Raw genomic sequence first — 22,818 nt, forward strand, 5'->3', positions numbered from 1 at the left:
ATTATATGGAGGATACCCATACTGTATGACCGTAATCACATTATATGGAGGATACCATACTGTATGACCTTAATCACATTATATGGAGAATACCCATACTGTATGACCGTAATCACATTATATGGAGGATACCCATACTGTATGACCGTAATCACATTACATGGAGGATACCCATACTGTATGACCGTAATCACATTACATGGAGAATACCCATACTGTATGACCTTAATCACATTATATGGAGAATACCCATACTGTATGACGGTAATCACATTATATGGAGAATACCCATACTGTATGACCGTAATCACATTATATGGAGGATACCCATACTGTATGACCGTAATCACATTATATGGAGGATACCATACTGTATGACCTTAATCACATTATATGGAGAATACCCATACTGTATGACCGTAATCACATTATATGGAGGATACCCATACTGTATGACCGTAATCACATTATATGGAGGATACCCATACTGTATGACCGTAATCACATTATATGGAGGATACCATACTGTATGACCTTAATCACATTATATGGAGAATACCCATACTGTATGACCGTAATCACATTACATGGAGAATACCCATACTGTATGACCGTAATCACATTACATGGAGAATACCCATACTGTATGACCGTAATCACATTATATGGAGGATACCCATACTGTATGACCGTAATCACATTATATGGAGGATACCCATACTGTATGACCTTAATCACATTATATGGAGAATACCCATACTGTATGACCGTAATCACATTACATGGAGAATACCCATACTGTATGACCGTGATCACATTACATGGAGAATACCCATACTGTATGACCGTAATCACATTACATGGAGAATACCCATACTGTATGACCTTAATCACATTATATGGAGAATACCCATACTGTATGACCGTAATCACATTATATGGAGGATACCCATACTGTATGACCTTAATCACATTATATGGAGAATACCCATACTGTATGACCTTAATCACATTATATGGAGAATACCCATACTGTATGACCGTAATCACATTATATGGAGAATACCCATACTGTATGACCGTAATCACATTATATGGAGGATACCCATACTGTATGACCGTAATCACATTATATGGAGGATACCATACTGTATGACCTTAATCACATTATATGGAGAATACCCATACTGTATGACCGTAATCACATTATATGGAGGATACCCATACTGTATGACCGTAATCACATTACATGGAGGATACCCATACTGTATGACCGTAATCACATTACATGGAGAATACCCATACTGTATGACCGTAATCACATTATATGGAGGATACCCATACTGTATGACCTTAATCACATTACATGGAGAACACCCATACTGTATGACCGTAGTCACATTATATGGAGAATACCCATACTGTATGACCGTAATCACATTATATGGAGAATACCCATACTGTATGACCGTAATCACATTATATGGACGATACCCATACTGTATGACCGTAATCACATTATATGGAGAATACCCATACTGTATGACCGTAATCACATTATATGGAGGATACCCATACTGTATGACCGTAATCACATTATATGGAGGATACCCATACTGTATGACCGTAATCACATTATATGGAGAATACCCATACTGTATGACGGTAATCACATTATATGGAGAATACCCATACTGTATGACCGTAATCACATTATATGGAGAATACCCATACTGTATGGCCGTAATCACATTATATGGAGAATACCCATACTGTATAACCGTAATCACATTATATGGAGAATACCCATACTGTATGACCTTAATCACATTATATGGAGGATAACCATACTGTATGACCGTAATCACATTATATGGAGGATACCCATACTGTATGACCTTAATCCCATTATATGGAGGATACCCATACTGTATGACCGTAATCACATTATATGGAGAATACCCATACTGTATGACCGTAATCACATTATATGGAGAATACCCATACTGTATGACCGTAATCACATTATATGGAGGATACCCATACTGTATGACCTTAATCACATTATATGGAGAATACCCATACTGTATGACCGTAATCACATTATATGGAGAATACCCATACTGTATGACCGTAATCACATTATATGGAGGATACCCATACTGTATGACCGTAATCACATTATATGGAGAATACCCATACTGTATGACCGTAATCACATTATATGGAGGATACCCATACTGTATGACCGTAATCACATTATATGGAGAACACCCATACTGTATGACCCTAGTCACATTATATGGAGAATACCCATACTGTATGACCGTAATCACATTATATGGAGGATAACCATACTGTATGACCGTAATCACATTATATGGAGGATACCCATACTGTATGACCTTAATCACATTATATGGAGAACACCCATATTGTATGATCGTAATCACATTATATAGAGAACACCCATACTGTATGACCGTAATCACATTATATGGAGAATACCCATACTGTATGACCGTAATCACATTATATGGAGAATACCCATACTGTATGACCGTAATCACATTATATGGAGAATACCCATACTGTATGACCGTAATCACATTACATGGAGGATACCCATACTGTATGACCATAATCACATTATAAGGAGGATACCCATACTGTATGACCTTAATCACATTATATGGAGAATACCCATACTGTATGGCCGTAATCACATTATATGGAGGATACCCATACTGTATGACCGTAATCACATTATATGGAGAATACCCATACTGTATGACCGTAATCACATTATATGGAGGATACCCATACTGTATGACCGTAATCACATTACATGGAGGATACCCATACTGTATGACCGTAATCACATTATATGGAGGATACCCATACTGTATGACCGTAATCACATTACATGGAGGATACCCATACTGTATGACCGTAATCACATTATATGGAGGATACCCATACTGTATGACCGTAATCACATTACATGGAGGATACCCATACTGTATGACCGTAGTCACATTACATGGAGGATACCCATACTGTATGACCGTAATCACATTACATGGAGGATACCCATACTGTATGACCGTAATCACATTACATGGAGGATACCCAATACTGTATGACCGTAATCACATTATATGGAGGATACCCAATACTGTATGACCGTAATCACATTATATGGAGGATACCCATACTGTATGACCGTAATCACATTATATGGAGAATACCCATACTGTATGACCTTAATCACATTATATGGAGAACACCCATACTGTATGACCTTAATCACATTACATGGAGAATACCCATACTGTATGACCTTAATCACATTACATGGAGAATACCCATACTGTATGACCGTAATCACATTATATGGAGAATACCCATACTGTATGACCGTAATCACATTACATGGAGAATACCCATACTGTATGACCGTAATCACATTACATGGAGAATACCCATACTGTATGACCGTAATCACATTACATGGAGAATACCCATACTGTATGACCTTAATCACATTATATGGAGAATACCCATACTGTATGACCGTAATCACATTACATGGAGAATACCCATACTGTATGACCGTAATCACATTACATGGAGAATACCCATACTGTATGACCGTAATCACATTACATGGAGAATACCCATACTGTATGACCGTAATCACATTATATGGAGGATACCCATACTGTATGAACGTAATCACATTATATGGAGGATACCATACTGTATGACCGTAATCACATTATATGGAGGATACCCATACTGTATGACCGTAATCACATTATATGGAGGATACTATACTGTATGACCGTAATCACATTATATGGAGAATACCCATACTGTATGACCTTAATCACATTATATGGAGAATACCTATACTGTATGACCGTAATCACATTATATGGAGAATACCCATACTGTATGACCGTAATCACATTATATGGAGGATACCCATACTGTATGACCGTAATCACATTATATTGAGGATACCATACTGTATGACCTTAATCACATTATATGGAGAATACCCATACTGTATGACCGTAATCACATTATATGGAGGATACCCATACTGTATGACCGTAATCACATTATATGGAGGATACTATACTGTATGACCGTAATCACATTATATGGAGAATACCCATACTGTATGACCTTAATCACATTATATGGAGAATACCTATACTGTATGACCGTAATCACATTATATGGAGAATACCCATACTGTATGACCGTAATCACATTATATGGAGGATACCCATACTGTATGACCGTAATCACATTATATGGAGGATACCCATACTGTATGACCGTAATCACATTATATGGAGGATACCATACTGTATGACCTTAATCACATTATATGGAGAATACCCATACTGTATGACCGTAATCACATTATATGGAGAATACCCATACTGTATGACCGTAATCACATTACATGGAGAATACCCATACTGTATGACCGTAATCACATTATATGGAGGATACCCATACTGTATGACCGTAATCACATTATATGGAGGATACCCATACTGTATGACCTTAATCACATTATATGGAGAATACCCATACTGTATGACGGTAATCACATTACATGGAGAATACCCATACTGTATGACCGTGATCACATTACATGGAGAATACCCATACTGTATGACCGTAATCACATTACATGGAGAATACCCATACTGTATGACCGTAATCACATTATATGGAGGATACCCATACTGTATGACCTTAATCACATTATATGGAGAATACCCATACTGTATGACGGTAATCACATTATATGGAGGATACCCATACTGTATGACCTTAATCACATTATATGGAGAATACCCATACTGTATGACCTTAATCACATTATATGGAGAATACCCATACTGTATGACCGTAATCACATTATATGGAGAATACCCATACTGTATGACCGTAATCACATTATATGGAGGATACCCACACTGTATGACCGTAATCACATTATATGGAGGATACCATACTGTATGACCTTAATCACATTATATGGAGAATACCCATACTGTATGACCGTAATCACATTATATGGAGGATACCCATACTGTATGACCGTAATCACATTATATGGAGGATACCATACTGTATGACCTTAATCACATTATATGGAGAATACCCATACTGTATGACCGTAATCACATTATATGGAGGATACCCATACTGTATGACCGTAATCACATTACATGGAGGATACCCATACTGTATGACCTTAATCACATTATATGGAGGATACCCATACTGTATGACCGTAATCACATTACATGGAGAATACCCATACTGTATGACCGTAATCACATTATATGGAGGATACCCATACTGTATGACCTTAATCACATTACATGGAGAACACCCATACTGTATGACCGTAATCACATTATATGGAGAATACCCATACTGTATGACCGTAATCACATTATATGGAGAATACCCATACTGTATGACCTTAATCACATTATATGGAGAATACCCATACTGTATGACCGTAATCACATTATATGGACAATACCCATACTGTATGACCGTAATCACATTATATGGAGAATACCCATACTGTATGACCGTAATCACATTATATGGAGGATACCCATACTGTATGACCGTAATCACATTATATGGAGGATACCCATACTGTATGACCGTAATCACATTATATGGAGGATACCCATACTGTATGACCGTAATCACATTATATGGTGGATACCCATACTGTATGACCGTAATCACATTATATGGAGAATACCCATACTGTATGACCTTAATCCCATTATATGGAGGATACCCATACTGTATGACCGTAATCACATTATATGGAGAATACCCATACTGTATGACCGTAATCTCATTATATGGAGAATACCCATACTGTATGACCGTAATCACATTATATGGAGAATACCCATACTGTATGACCTTAATCCCATTATATGGAGGATACCCATACTGTATGACCGTAATCACATTATATGGAGAATACCCATACTGTATGACCGTAATCACATTATATGGAGAATACCCATACTGTATGACCGAAATCACATTATATGTAGAATACCCATACTGTATGACCGTAATCACATTATATGGATACCCATACTGTATGACCGTAATCACATTATATGGAGGATACCCATACTGTATGACCTTAATCACATTATATGGAGAATACCCATACTGTATGACCGTAATCACATTATATGGATACCCATACTGTATGACCGTAATCACATTATATGGAGGATACCCATACTGTATGACCTTAATCCCATTATATGGAGGATACCCATACTGTATGACCGTAATCACATTATATGGAGGATACCCATACTGTATGACCATAATCACATTATATGGAGGATACCCATACTGTATGACCGTAATCACATTATATGGAGAATACCCATACTGTATGACCGTAATCACATTATATGGAGAATACCCATACTGTATGACCGTAATCACATTATATGTAGAATACCCATACTGTATGACCGTAATCACATTATATGGAGGATACCCATACTGTATGACCTTAATCACATTATATGGAGGATACCCATACTGTATGACCTTAATCACATTATATGGAGGATACCCATACTGTATGACCGTAATCACATTATATGGAGGATACCCATACTGTATGACCGTAATCACATTATATGGAGAATACCCATACTGTATGACCGTAATCACATTATATGGAGAATACCCATACTGTATGGCCGTAATCACATTATATGGAGAATACCCATACTGTATGACCGTAATCACATTATATGGAGAATACCCATACTGTATGACCATAATCACATTATATGGAGAATACCCATACTGTATAACCGTAATCACATTATATGGAGAATACCCATACTGTATAACCGTAATCACATTATATGGAGAATACCCATACTGTATGACCTTAATCACATTACATGGAGAATACCCATACTGTATGACCTTAATCACATTATATGGAGAATACCCATACTGTATAACCATAATAACATTATATGGAGAATACCCATACTGTATGACCTTAATCACATTACATGGAGGATACCCATATTGTATGACCGTAATCACATTATATGGAGAATACCCATACTGTATGACCTTAATCACATTATATGGAGAATACCCATACTGTATGACCATAATCACATTATATGGAGAATACCCATACTGTATAACCGTAATCACATTATATGGAGAATACCCATACTGTATGACCTTAATCACATTACATGGAGAATACCCATACTGTATGACCTTAATCACATTATATGGAGAATACCCATACTGTATAACCGTAATAACATTATATGGAGAATACCCATACTGTATGACCTTAATCACATTACATGGAGGATACCCATATTGTATGACCGTAATCACATTATATGGAGAATACCCATACTGTATGACCTTAATCACATTACTGTACATGGAGGATACCCATACTGTATGACCTTAATCACATTATATGGAGGATACCCATACTGTATGACCGTAATCACATTATATGGAGAATACCCATACTGTATGACCTTAATCACATTATATGGAGAATACCCATACTGTATGACCTTAATCCCATTATATGGAGAATACCCATACTGTATGACCGTAATCACATTATATGGAGAATACCCATACTGTATGACCGTAATCACATTATATGGTATGGAAGTACATTTATTTATATATGCAAAGTCTATCTAATTTATTCATGTCGCACGCAATCAATAAGCGAATGTCCAGAATTATAGTCAATGAATATTATTTATAAGTGTAACCAGATGAAGCTGTATCATGGATAATAAATATAACAATACAGGTATTATACTTAATAACGATTATTACTTACTCCAGCATCCTTAAATAAAGCTAACCTCAGTGATATATATATATGAATGTGAATACAGAGCGGGAGGGGGCGTGGCTATGGTGCAGCAGCCATTTTATAATAACTAATTGTCGGCCATCTTAGCCAGATCACATGTTGGTCTGCCGCATGGCATTCCGCCATCTTGGATTCCTCCACATGGCACACAAAGGAACCTTAACAATCTACAGGCTCATACAGCTGCCTGGCAATCACACATAAACTGCCTGTACTTTCATTAATTGCTATCCACAACATTTACTTAAAATTACCTCTAACCTGCATCATGCGATACTCACAATCCTGAATATACTTGCACATTCATCAAACACATTATCCCTGCAGCATACACTATTTGAATATCATTAAGCTACAATGTACTTCTGTACAGACCACTTAAATGGCACTATACAATCTAAGGACTAATCATACCATAATCACATCACATGCCATTACACACACACAATCCGAGCATCATGCTAACAACACCTGTTACATATATGTTGGTTTATTCCGCTAGTTTATCTAGATATTCTCACTGGATATAACACAAAGCATTCACACTCTTTAATACAAAGAGTCCATTCATGCTCACGCATAGCCTTACACATGCTTTCAAATACATGCTTCCCTTTGAGCAAACACACACTTGATTAAGCACAAATGCTGGAGTCCATACATGCTCACGCACAGCCTAACACATGCTTCCAAATACATGGTTGTAAATCAATCTACCAAGCCAAACACATCCTCTCTGAACAGATCACAATCACCACACTTCCAACACAATACATACCTCCATATGTCCAGGGGCAACATCCCATTGATCCTACTGATACACAATATACTCCACTCACGATTCATAACTACAGGCTAATAACACAGCATGTTTCAACCATTAGATCTATGTATGATATATTATTACAATGCCTTATCTCAATGATCCTAGCTAAACATCATTCACACAGGTCACTCTCAACTACAGACAGAAGCTTTCTTTGTGTAACCATACGTAAACATATTCTGGGCCTAAGCACATGTTATTGTCCGAAAATAACTAAGAATGGAAGTTAACTACTCTTAAACTCTCTAACATAATCCATGTTCCCTAACCGGGGTCCTAGTACACAATTCCATTAGTCCTACAAATATACGTTACTCAAAGCCATGTGCCCATCTTGTCCAGGAGTGCTGCATTCCATCTTATCAGGGCAAGGTTCCAAAAGCAAGTAAGTGTATATCAATCTTTCACTCCTCAAGAAAACTATCTAGGGGGAGGGGTTGATCCATTCATTCACATTTGTTTACGGTATCCTGTGACTGGCTCAGGTGAATCCTTTTGTCTTTCCCCGGGGACCATTCATCACATTCTCTCAACAGCCTATAGACACGCCCCTCTGTTTGCTGTATCTTAATCTAGTGTGAGCTTATAATTTGTAATAACATGTGAGTGCAATATCATATGAAATTCTAATAACTGTCATCTGACAGCTAATGTAATTCTACACATTTAGAGACTAAACATGACATGTATGCTGGAATGTGTAACTTGATATGCAATATTTCCTGGCTTATGGGATAAAAATTATTTATCTATGACTATATTAATGTTTTGGGCATGGTTATAATTATAATTATGGAAATTATATGCTGGGAAAAATTAGACATTGACAATGGAGGATACCCATACTGTATGACCGTAATCACATTATATGGAGGATACCCATACTGTATTACCGTAATCACATTACATGGAGAATACCCATACTGTATGACCGTAGTCACATTATATGGAGAATACCCATACTGTATGACCGTAATCACATTATATGGAGAATACCCATACTGTATGACCTTAATCACATTATATGGAGAATACCCATACTGTATGACCTTAATCCCATTATATGGAGAATACCCATACTGTATTGCCGTAATCACATTACATGGAGAATACCCATACTGTATGACCTTAATCACATTATATGGAGGATACCCATACTGTATGACCGTAATCACATTATATGGAGGATACCCATACTGTATGACCGTAATCACATTATATGGAGAATACCCATACTGTATGACCGTAATCACATTATATGGAGGATACCCATACTGTATGACCGTAATCACATTATATGGAGAATACCCATACTGTATGACCGTAATCACATTATATGGAGGATACCCATACTGTATGACCGTAATCACATTATATGGAGAATACCCATACTGTATGACCGTAATCACATTATATGGAGGATACCCATACTGTATGACCGTAATCACATTATATGGAGGATACCCATACTGTATGACCTTAATCACATTACATGGAGAATACCCATACTGTATGACCGTAATCACATTATATGGAGAATACCCATACTGTATGACCGTAATCACATTATACTACACCACAGAGACTGATAAAGTTGCAGCTTTCCTAAGTGGTCATTCCCTTTAAATGATAACTCTACTCACAACAACAAATGTAGACTGTGGACTGGGCCTGACGAACGCCCCCGCCACCTGAATCAAACCCCCCACTAGCATGCGAGAAGATGAGTTCGCATGCACATCCGCTCGCACGCAACTGCATGGAAGAAAAATCATTCGATGGTCGCTCACCATCGATTGATTTTCTTCCGTTTGCAAATAAAAATAATTTTACTGTAGGCTTACTTTTATTCTGTCCGGAAATTGCCGAATTCAGGGTGGGCACTCATGTCATGTGACGAATCTGGCCTATACCGAGCGGGCCGGAATCACCTCCCACTGTGCGGGTCATTTACACCCTACAGTATATTCCTACCTGTAACAAATGGTTAAGGGGCAGCAGCGGCTCCTACCTATTTGAGGGGAAGAGACGGCTGTTGACCACGCTGCCCGGTCCAAAGATGACGAGAGGCTATAGTCCCAGCAATGAACCTGATAGATGCCAGGACCGGCGCATGTGCAAAACTGTCCGTAGCAGTGGCCATTTTTACTGACTTGGTGGATTTTACTGTGTTGGGAAGGGGCAGCAGGTCTAGTGGTCACTAATTCAGTGACATTGCCAAAACGCGTTGGGTACTACTTGCCAATTACTCGCCTTTATCAGATAAGCACGAAAATGTCTTTATTTTGTGTATGCGTTTATTGACTGTGTATGATTGCGGATATTCTATATATAAGTGTGTGTGTGTGTGTGGCAGAGACATGAGAGTAATGTGGAGGATCCAGACAGACCTGGTTTTGGAGCAGTAGCAGAAGCAAGGTTGGGTAATCAGCAGCACCTGTGATCTCCTGATATAACGGTTTCCAGGGAAAAGGGTAAATGTTCCTGATGGTGGATTAGCTGGCCAAGTGATAGGGTCCGGGGTGTGGGCTATGGTAGGGACCACTGGAGCAGTTGCAAGAGTCTGTTCTTTACAGGATTACCTGTATGCTGCTGCCTGTAACTACACTTAACTACGGAATTAATCTGGTACGCTGTGACCTGCTTTGTACAATAAAGATCAAAGTCTTCATCTGAATCCCTGTGTAGGTGATCCTTTTCACAATATATATATATATATATATATATATATATATATATATATTTATATTTATGGAAACACCTGCCAGATTTCCATCTTAGCCTGGCAATCTGTTTTACCAGCCGCGTCATGTCAATCAGCAACAGACTGCTGGCAGGAGTTTGCCAGACCTGAGCAGGGCATCTAGGGATCTAACCATACAATTTGGGTTCATCAAGAGTTTATGGAAAAATAAGTTGTGAGCTAGACTTTGGAGGTAAAAATGGTGACTGTCCTATTAAAATCAGGACACATAGTGGTAGAACTCGTTACATTATCTTTGGCACCAGCCCTTTTGCTGTTTCCCTGTGACAGTCTGTCAGTTCGTAGCCAGGTTCCAAACAAGGACCGATGAATCATTGCAGAGTGTTGATTCAGATGGGTAATGGCTGCTCAATAGCAGATTACAAAGTCAGCAGCTCGCCACTTCATCAGCATTGCTAACGAGCCTCGGGATCTCCCTCATTGCATGTCTCACTGCAGAATCAACGCATCAGTGAAAATGTCAGGGGGTGCCCGCTGTGCCTTCCTGGTAACTATTAATTATACATAGAGAGAATGGAGAGACGGCTAAATATTTTCTCAATATTTATTCCCTATCACCGCGGGATACTCATTAAGAATACGTCTTGATAAATCTCTTTAATTGTGTTTACATCTTCAGAGTCCTAGGAGGAATGTGGCGGAAGATGTGCAGTAAAAGAGTTCAGCTTGTTTTCGTCGTTAACAATACGATTCCTGCCCCCTTTATCTACCACTTTGTCTTACACTTGCTGTGGTAAGCGGTGAGGAAGCGCAACCGCTGAGTGAACAATATAGCACATACTGTATTTACTTTACTTTTTATACTTGCCATCATGGGGTAGCCAAGATGAGGTCAGGGGTAGTTTTTGCCTTGTTTAGTCCAAGGCAAGACCATTTTGTACCCTTTGAACATTTTAGCTTTCAGTGCGCAGTATATAAATTTTGTATTGTACTTAACACCCTCCATTTGTGTCACACGCCGCCGCGGTGGTACACGGCGGGTACTGTACTCACCTGCCCGTGTCCGCCGCCGGCTGGTGTGTGTCGGCCTCCATGTCAGGTGAGGCGGCATACAGAGGTCCGGCAGTGTTGGAGGGCAGCATGGGAATCTGCAGCGTGGTCCCGCTCTAAGGCTATAGATGCCGGGAGACCAGCACCGCCATCTTGCTTGAGGGCAAACAGGGGATTGGGCCAGGTCAGGTATTCTAACCTGTTTCACTGTGACAGCCAATGGCAGCCACCCTCTATGCATATAGGGGATCTGCTTAGGTAGCTCAGTGTCAGTGCAAAAAGTCTTCTGTGCCGTGCACTTCCTGGAAGGCTCCTGACTCATTGTGCCCTTGCTATTTCCCGCTGTGTCAGTCAGCTTGCTATTGGCCATAGACCCCATGGCTTCCTTCCAGTCACGCTGGTCGCCAGCTTTTCTCTGGTACTCTTGGGTGCTGCCTCCTGGATTCCTAAACTCTGGTCCCGCTCCTGGAACTTCCAAGAATCTGTTTCCAGCATCCTCAGGTCTCAGCCATTCCTCATAATTCTTTGTCACCGGATCCACTATTGTTGCCATCTTTCTACTTCTTTATCAGGACATACCTCATCATTGTAATCTGGACATTCCTCATCATTGTAATCTGGATATTCCTCATCATTGTTATCTGGATATTCCTCATCATTGTTATCTGGATATTCCTCATCATTGTTATCTGGACATTTATTATCTTTACTATTTATTATTATTTTGCCTGCCTTTTTCTCAAAGAAGTATTTGAGTCCATGTATGACAAAACCTGCTCATTTTAACCCTACTACTGCTGCTTCGTCTCCAGTCCCTGAACACCACACGACCCCATCAGAACCTTCAACCGTGACAATTTGCATATATATATATATTCCTCTTCTCGGAACAGAATCCCCGTACCCGGGACTCACAAGCAACCAATGAAAGAGACCTCACCACGGTCTATTTCATTGGTTGCTTGTGAGTGCCGGGTATGGGGATTCTGTTCAGAGAAGAGGATTATACATTTGATCTATCGTGGCACCGCTAAATGATTGGGTTGGCTGGAGTACCGGATCATCTACTATTGCATATATATATATATATATATATATATATATATATAGAGAGAGAGAGAGAGAGAGAGAGAGAGAGAGAGAGAGAGAGAGAACAAAACTGTACGCCAGCAGCATCAGATTTAGTATGCAAAAAAAGTTTTATATAGGCATAATAAAGTGCATAGTGACAAGAAAAAATTTCATAAAGAGGAGGCCGTACATAAAAGTAAAAAATACTTAGCAGCATGTAAGACAGAGATCGGTCCGGTCCTCCCCCATAAAGGTCATTGGCACGACAAGCCTGTTTCGGTGCTGAGAGGCACCTTAGTCATGTGCTACCTGACCAGTGCACAAGTCAGTGTATTTATGCTGGAGGGAATGGCGGGAAAAAGCTCCAATGACGCACATGCGTGCATCACGGCACAGAAGACCGGAAACCGGAAGTGCCGCCACGCAACTTCTGGCGCCGGACTCGTGACGTATATCCGACGAGTGCAGCCGGGTTCTACTTCCGCCGGAGCACAATGTCCGCACTACGAAAGTGCTGGACCATTTGTTACTCCGCAAAACCAGAAGTGTTACCCTGGCAACTACAAAACAAAAATTATGCCGTCTACATATACTGAATCTACGAGAAAAACAGTCTAAGAGTATATGCGGCAAATGTTTAGTAGGCTATAGGTTTGGAGCAAAAAATAGCACATATTACCTCCAGCATAAGTACATCAACGAAGTGAAAATAACACAAATGGATATAGAAGTAGAAATATAAGTGAGGTACATGGAAAAAGATGCAAGGTAAAAGAGGCACAGAAGAAGATGCAGAAGAGGTCTAATAAACATAAATATGTACAATAAATATGCAGAAGCACCATCAGGTTGTCCTATAAGAAACAGCTCAATGAATATTCCTCATTAAGACCATGAGGGGCAAGGGAATGCAATTTATGTATCCACATGCTCTCTTTTTGGAGGAGCAGTTTATCCCTATCCCCTCCTCGTCTAAGGGGTGGAATATGATCTATAGGCATAAACTTAAAATCACGTATGCTGTGTTTTTTATGGAAGAAATGTCTCGCCACAGGGGGGGTATTCCCGTCAATCGTCGTTAATGCCTTTTTCAATGAAGATCTATGTTGGTTAATCCTCTCCTTGAGTAGTCTAATCGTCTTGCCAACATTGACCATTTTACATGGGCATATAATCACGTAGATGACATAACGTGTTTCACAGGTAAGGTGGAATTTTATTTTGTAGTCTCGGTCAGAGGCAGGATCAGTGAACGTATCACCCGAGCAAATGTACTGAGAGTTGACGCAGCCATGGCATTTAGTGACTCCCGGCTTGGAAGATAATCAAGTTTGTTTCTGCGTGACGCCAATATCCGATTTGGCCAATAAGTCTCTCAAGTTGTTACTCCTCTTATAGCAAAAGAGAGGTGTGTTAGCACAGGCAGGCCCAATCCTGTCGTCACTTTGCACAATATGCCAATGTTTGAGAATGGTATTTCGAATGTGTTTAGAGGCGATTGAGAAAGTGGAAGAAAAAATGAGTCTTCCAGCTGTCCCATTTCTGTCCTTTTTGACAAGCAACTCTTCCCTGGGCAAATTGTTGCAATATTCGATTGACTCATCAATTTCTCTTGGATTGTCTCCTCTTTGCACAAAATGTGATCCCATCTCTTTGAGTGCCGGTAATAGTTCATCCTCCTCTGACATAATACGAACCACTCTCAAAAGTTGAAAGAGTGCTAATCCCTGTTTAAGGGGTGACAGGTGGAAAGAGTCAGCTTCCAACAATGTATTTTTATCAGTGTCCTTCCTGTAAATCCTTGTGGACAATTTATGCATCTTCTTAAAAACACAAACATCAAGATAGTTAATAGTGGTTTCACTATAGGAAAGAGTCAACCTGATGGTGGTAGGTAGCGCATTGAGTACATCAATGAACTCGGTCAGCAAATCAGCTCCTCCAGTCCACACCAAAAATAAATCATCAATATAACGGGTGTAGAAATAGATGAATTATGAAAAACAGGGTGTGACATAATGTGTTCTGTTTCGTACATGTACATAAATAAATTCGCATAAGAGGGGGCCATGTTTGATCCCATGGCCGTCCCCCTAAGCTGCAAATAAAAAGAATTCTGAAAAAGAAAATAATTCTTCTTGAGAACGAAATCCAAAAGCAGTAACAGAAACTCAATGGTGGGGCCCTGATAGTGTGGACTGGAGGAAATTGAAGATCGGACCGAGTCCATTCCTTCTTCATGCATGATATTCGTATAGAGGCTTGTAATATCAAGCGTGACCAACAAGCTCGATACGGGAAAAGGGTACTTATGTATTATCTGGGCTCCCATGTTAAATGCACCCTATTTTTTCATACCCCTACTATCCAACTACGCATGGAGTTGATTTTATATAGTGTGGCGAGCGTAGCGAGCCACCGTGCCCGAAGCGTGGCGAGCGCAGCGAGCCCCGCAAGGGGACGCGGTCTCATAAGAAAAAGGGGAGCCCAGATATTACATAAGTACCGGGAAAAGTGCTAAGTGCATTTATTTTGGAGATAAAGTCAGTGGTATCTCTGAGGAAATATTTCATATCCTGGACCACTGGCTGGAGCCAAAAATCAATATATTGGCACCGCTAAATGATTGGGTTGGCTGGAGTACCGGATCATCTACTATTGCATATATATATATATATATATATATATATATATATATATATATATATATATATATATATATATATATATATTATTTAAACCTTTGCATGCCAACATCTTTGTGAGTGATGCACAAAATTAATTAAAAATGCCAGCGTCGCTCACATTTTGTTATATAAATTCAAATATTTCCTATATAAGGTAAAAATGACGATGAATAAAAATGCTTGCTTGGCAATTTTCACACCTATTTTGACAAATTCCCTAGGCACTCAAAGGGTTAATGTGCTTCCTAGTCCCCATCCATTTATATGTTCTTTGTTGTGTTCACCCAACTTAGGCATAAACATCTAATCGATTTAATATCTCCTCTAGTAGCCAACTTTGCCACATCAGGTCCCGATCCCCGTTACATAACGATAGGCCCGAAGCCAATGGTCGCTTGACTGCACTACTTTGCCTAGCTGTACATCACTCTACACAGAGTGCTAGCTCATAATTCGGTACTTGTTTCCTAGAAGGGCGCCCACGATTTTGATCTTAGGCATCGCAAGGAAAAAAATCGCGTCGGTCGCATCGCATGCGGCCAAAAAATCGCATGCGATGCGACCGACGCGATTACCGTGATTTTACATAGGGAACAATGTTAAATGTCCCAATTGACCCGATTTCACATAGGGAACAATGTAAAATGGCCCACAGACCCCAAATACCCACCCTGAAGTGTGAAATGGCCCCCCCAATTGTTAACGCCACCCCACGATCAACGTTAACCCGAAGCGTGGCGAGCGCAGTGAGCCCGCGAGGGGCGGCGGTACGCATCCTCCGACCTTTTCATACCCCCACTATCCACGTCGGCGTGGAGAATAGAAAGTGTGGCGAGCAACCGAGCCCGAAGCGTGGCGAGCGCAGCGAGGGGACGCGTAATACATGTTAAGTAATCCGTGTCCCCTCGCGGGGCTCGCTGCGCTCGCCACGCTTCGGGAGCGTGTTCTGTGTCCCCTCGCCACGCTTCGGGCTCGCTGCGCTCGCCACACTTTCTATTCTCAACTCCACGCCGACGTGGATAGTGGGGGTATGAAAAGGTCGGAGGACGCCTACCGCTGCCCCTCGCGGGCTCGCTGCGCTCGCCACGCTTCGGGTTCACGTTGATCGTGGGGTGGCGTTAACAATTGGGGGGGCCATTTCACACTTCAGGGTGGCTATTTGGGGTCTGTGGGCCATTTAACATTGTTCCCTATGTGAAATCGGGTCAATTGGGCCATTTAACATTGTTCCCTATGTAAAATCGGTAATCGCGTCGGTCGCATCGCATGCGATTTTTTGACAGCATGCGATGCGACCGACGCAATTTACATTTTACCATGCATTTCTATGTAAAATCGTGGCCATCGCATCGGTCGCATCGCATGCCATTATAATGGTATGCGATGTACATGCGATGCCCGCGATGGGCGCCCTTCTAGGAAACAAGTACCCATAATTCTTTATGAGGCATGCAGAGTCTGAGTGGCCCTTCAAAAATTGTGGGATTAGGCATTTGCCTTGGTGACCTAGGCATCATGTCCTGGGTAAGGTATAAAGTGAAGATGTAAGCATGACTTGATAATGCCATACTTATCACCAAGCGGTTACAGCAAGCCATATCCTGGTGCTAATAATGTGATCCTGGTGATCTGGGGTGTGCATCCTAATTTGGGAATGCTTACACAGGCTTTTCTCTAAACCAGACATATATAGAGTGGTAGACACTCAATTAGTTGGGAATCTAACTCAAATTTTGGAATCTTACTCAAATGCTTACACAGGCTTTACTCTAAACCAGTCATATATAGAGTTGTAGACACTCACTCAGGTGCATGAAAGGGGGGAGGGGATATTACTAAGAGAAAAATACATTGTTTCCCCGGCACAATGAATGATATCAGTGAACCACGGCTGGCTAAGCCACCAGTTCTCGAGAGCTGCCAACAGTTCATGTTTTCCATGCCACCCAGTTGGTGCTTAGATGTAGCCATTATTGTCACATTTTCAAACATGCTGCATTCATTCCTAACTGACACATTCTACAGATCCACAGATGGCCTGGAAAACATGAACGGTTGGTAGATCATCTTGAGGACCGGTTTGGCCACCACTGTTCTAAGTCCAAGGCAAATCTTAAGAGGGTTGACTTTTCTGCTGAAGTGGGCACTCTTTGTTTTGCATACTCTCGTAGGAAATCTGCAACCTCTAAATTTTTACTTTTTACCAAAAACGGCATTACACAGTGATCAGAATGTGTCAGTACCATACATGTGTCCACACTTAACCAGCAGTCCTCCAAAACTTTACCCATCACACATCATAAGGAAGAGAACAAAGCTGATTGTGTGGAGCACAGACCCACTCAGGAGAACATCCAGTGCTCCACACAGTAAATCATGTTTATTATTTCTAAAAGGTGATTTTTGGTGACAAAACCTTTTTCTCCTTTTAGACTTAACCAAAATCGATCAATTAGGTACCATTTTAAAGATTAAGTTCTCCGCTTCTGACAAATTGTCCATTATATTGTTTGTTTAAGAATTTAAGTTAAAAATTGACTTTTGGCCCATTCGTATTATTTCTACAAGTTGATTTTTTGGTGACGATCCCTTTGACTCTTTTCATACTTAACCAAAATCGATAAATGAGCTACCACTTTAAAGATTAAGTTCTCTGCTTCTGAAGAATAGTTCATTTAGAATTGTATATTGTATTGTTTGTTTAAAAATCAAAAAAATTTACACGTATCACCTAGGGTGAGATTTAGTAGGATGAGAGATTCAGAAAGTGAGAGATTTGGTAAGAAATCTCCAGTTTTTTTAAAGTGGCAATCATTTACACTGCAAAACCAGTTTGATTTTGCCGTGTAAATTATTGCCGCTTTAAAAAACTGGAGATTTCTCACGAAATCTCTCACTTTCTGAAACTCTCATCCTATTAAATCTCACCCTTAGTCTCTAAAGCAAGAACCCTTTATTCCAAGTGAGAGTCCTCAGCCACCAACGGGTATTATACACTTGCGGACTACAAAACTTAGGCTATGAACTGCTCAGACATTGAAGGAGGAAGTTTTATCTTTATTAATAGTGTAATCATCCACATATATGTATACACTGTATATACATCTTAATATTTACATCATTAGTATTTTTCTATATATGTATATTTGTTTTATGTTGCTGAATTGCTTGTTATAGCTTCTGGCTGGTCATTGTTATAAATGTATTTTATTGGGTATATTTTGGTGGTTTAGTTTGAATTGTTAATCAACCTTGCTATTCCAGACTTTTTTTATCAAACCATGTTTAATCAAACTTGCTATGTCAAGGCTATTGGGTGCACCACATTTTTGTCTTCCAACCTCCATTTAGTTATTTTGGTTGATTGATTTATTATTTCATTCAGTTTTTTCAAGTCATTAAATTATGGTTATTTCTGCCAGTTATTACATTTCACTAAGGTTTTCATCCAAACCCATATAGTGGAAGGCTCAGTGCAAAGTTCTGGGCAGCGTACACCAGCGGGAGATCTGACCGGGGCATCACATCCAAATCCAACAAGTGGAATTCTCAGAATAGGAGTTCTCCCCACACCAACCTTAAACTGCCTAAAACCTGTCCAGGATCCAACTGGACCACCTTGCATTGGTTTCATCCCAATCGGTGCAAGAGTGTCCAAATGCATAACCTGAGAGACAAAACAAACAGAACAAAGTGTTATATACACACACATATATATATATATATATATATATATATATATATATATATATATATAAAAGATACAAGTAACTTAAATACTCTACTTGCTGTACAAACCACCTCCACGAAAAATACACAACATGGTTTAAGTATTTGATCTTAATATACTTTTTAAATCACAACAAATAATTAGTACTACTACTAGGTACTAAATACACAGCTCTTACCCTTGCGGAGGAGGGGGGCTGCTGCGATGCACCCCCCCTCCTCCGCTGCTGTTTCTGCCACTGTGCTCCCCACTGCTGCCCCCAGTCCCAGCCACCACTCCCCTGTATGGGGTCAGCGCATGTGCAGTAGCTGGCCCAAGCCTCCATGGGCTGCCTTTGCAGCAGCCTCCGGAGGCATATTCAGGTTCCCGGGTACGGCACATGCGCAGAACCCGGTTTTGGGGCTGCCCCGCAGTTGCGCACTGAGAGGCATCCCAGAGGGAGGGAACACCTTCCAATGGGACTGCCTTGAGTGACTGGCAGGTTGGACTTCCAATCGGAAGTCACTGCCAGTCACAGTGAAGTCAGTGCAGTCTCACAGACTGCATCTGGCTTCACACAGTGACAGATTTTAACTGGGGGGCTGCAGGGCTGGATAGGTAAAAACCGCCACTGACTAAATAACCTCACCAATATAAAAATGTTGTTAACTGTCTGAATCCAAATCCATAAATGAGCGTTAGGTGTAATAAAGTTTCTTTCCAATAAACAGCGTATTCGATAATATTCAAATACAAATAATAGCTTTATATCATTATAATGGGGAAATAATCATTTCAACATGGGTAATGGGTAATGGGACAGAGTATCTGTGCACTAGTACCACGTGTAGTTTTGAGGTTTTATGTATTTGGTATATGATGATACACGATTTAGATAGTTTAGGTGCCTTAGCACTAGTGAGTGTTGTGGAGGTGCTCCCCTGAGAGTAATACACAATGCAGGCAAAAGAGAAAAAGCACTCTTTTTTTGGGGGGGCACGCTTTTTTTTAAAACTTAACGTTTAATAATAGATTGATTAAAAATGTGTGTAATTACGACATGACAGGACGAACACACATATAATATGCAAAACACAGCAAGAAGTGTTTAGACAAATTTCTGCTATATAATTATTTTAAATTGGTCTATATAGTTAAGCTAACCAATCTGAGATTGTTCTGACTGGAAGCTGCCAATCAAACAAAAGGAGGTACCACAGTGGGTAGAGTGGACCGCGAATATTTAATAAAGTATTGCTTGTACGAATAAATGCCTGTTATAACTCTTTTCTTAGTAATTTATTTAAGAAGGATAAAAGAAAGGGTCCCTTCTTCCTGGGTGGGATTTCACTTGGGGTTATTTTGAGAGAGATAAAGTACTATGCAATACAGCCAGATGTTGGTACATAAAGGAAAGGATAAATTGTATATCCCTGCAGTTTGTTTGTTCCACGGTGACTGCTGCTAATTGTTCTATCCGGATTGGCTCAATCAATCCTTACAATTGAGCGAGTCTGTCCCTGTGACAGTTGCAGATATGGATATGAAAAAGATTGGGTATTACATCTCTCTATGTTAGAGTGGGTACCCCCCTGGTTGGCTTGTGCCCTTGCAGGGAAATATAATCACAATCAAGGAGTATTTACCCAGAAAGTGTTTATAGGTAAAGGGCAAGTGTGTTGCACTATTGGATGTTTATACACGCTGCTTTCTCCCACATGCTTTTCAGTATTGGTGGGTGATGAGCGGTGTCAGTGGCGTAACTATGCCTCCGCAGCTCCCTGCTGATAATGAAAACTGACACTTAGAAAATGGCTGTCCCTGTATTGCAGACAGTTTTGGCAGCCATTTTCTAATAGTCACTTTTCATTATCAGCCGGCGCCGGGAGACTGGACGGGACACTGACCGCAGATGCGGCTCTGTCAGGTATGGGCATGGGGAGGGGCGCCGAGGGGAGGGAGAGAGGGGGAGTGGGGCGCCGAAAAAATTTGGCGGGGGGGCGCAAAATATATAGTTACGCCACTGAGCGGTGTACTCTGTCTTAAGTGCACCTGAGGGATAATGGCATAGGAATAGAAAAGAAAAGAATTGAAGAAACGATGAAAGGTGTTAGAAAATAGAGAAGATCTGGGCAATTACAAGGATATGCACCAATATTCTCACTTTATAAGTTCATACAATTTGATTCGCAAATCATTTAATAATATTGATAAATCTGCCCCTAAGAGTGTTTTGCTTGTTCTATTAGTAGAGGTGATAATTCATTTAATTGTATTATATATTCACAAGCTCCTTATAGGTTAAGTTATGCCTAGGAGATCAGCAATATAAATAATGACTTTTTCAGACCCCCTACTATTTTAAGCCTTAAGATAAGAAGCAGTGTTTACTATGGAATTCTTATATCGGTTAATAATAAATGTCCCCAGAGGGGTTTACTGATACTCAGTCTGTCAGTGATTCTCTGCAACCCACTGTGTAACACATTTTATTTCTGTGTGTGTATATATATAGCAAAAGCTTCGAGAGCTAGTCTACTACCTTCTGTGTTTGTGCATGTGTGAGAAAGAGATGTAGTTTCACTCTCTGCCAGCAGATGGCAATGTTTCAGAGACCAGAGACTCACAGACACTAGATATATGTATATATATATATACAGTGCTCGAAGTGGAAATTTTAAAGTGGGGGTATGGAAAAACAAAGGGGCGTGGTCACTGGAAAAGGGGCATGGTCGCCTATAAAGGGGCGTGGTCACATTGTCAGATACATATGCCCCCACAGTGCCGGTT

The sequence above is a fragment of the Crinia signifera genome, chromosome 7 (genome assembly GCF_055691185.1).
Source record: "Crinia signifera chromosome 7, ASM5569118v1, whole genome shotgun sequence".
Taxonomy (NCBI): Eukaryota; Metazoa; Chordata; class Amphibia; order Anura; family Myobatrachidae; genus Crinia; species Crinia signifera.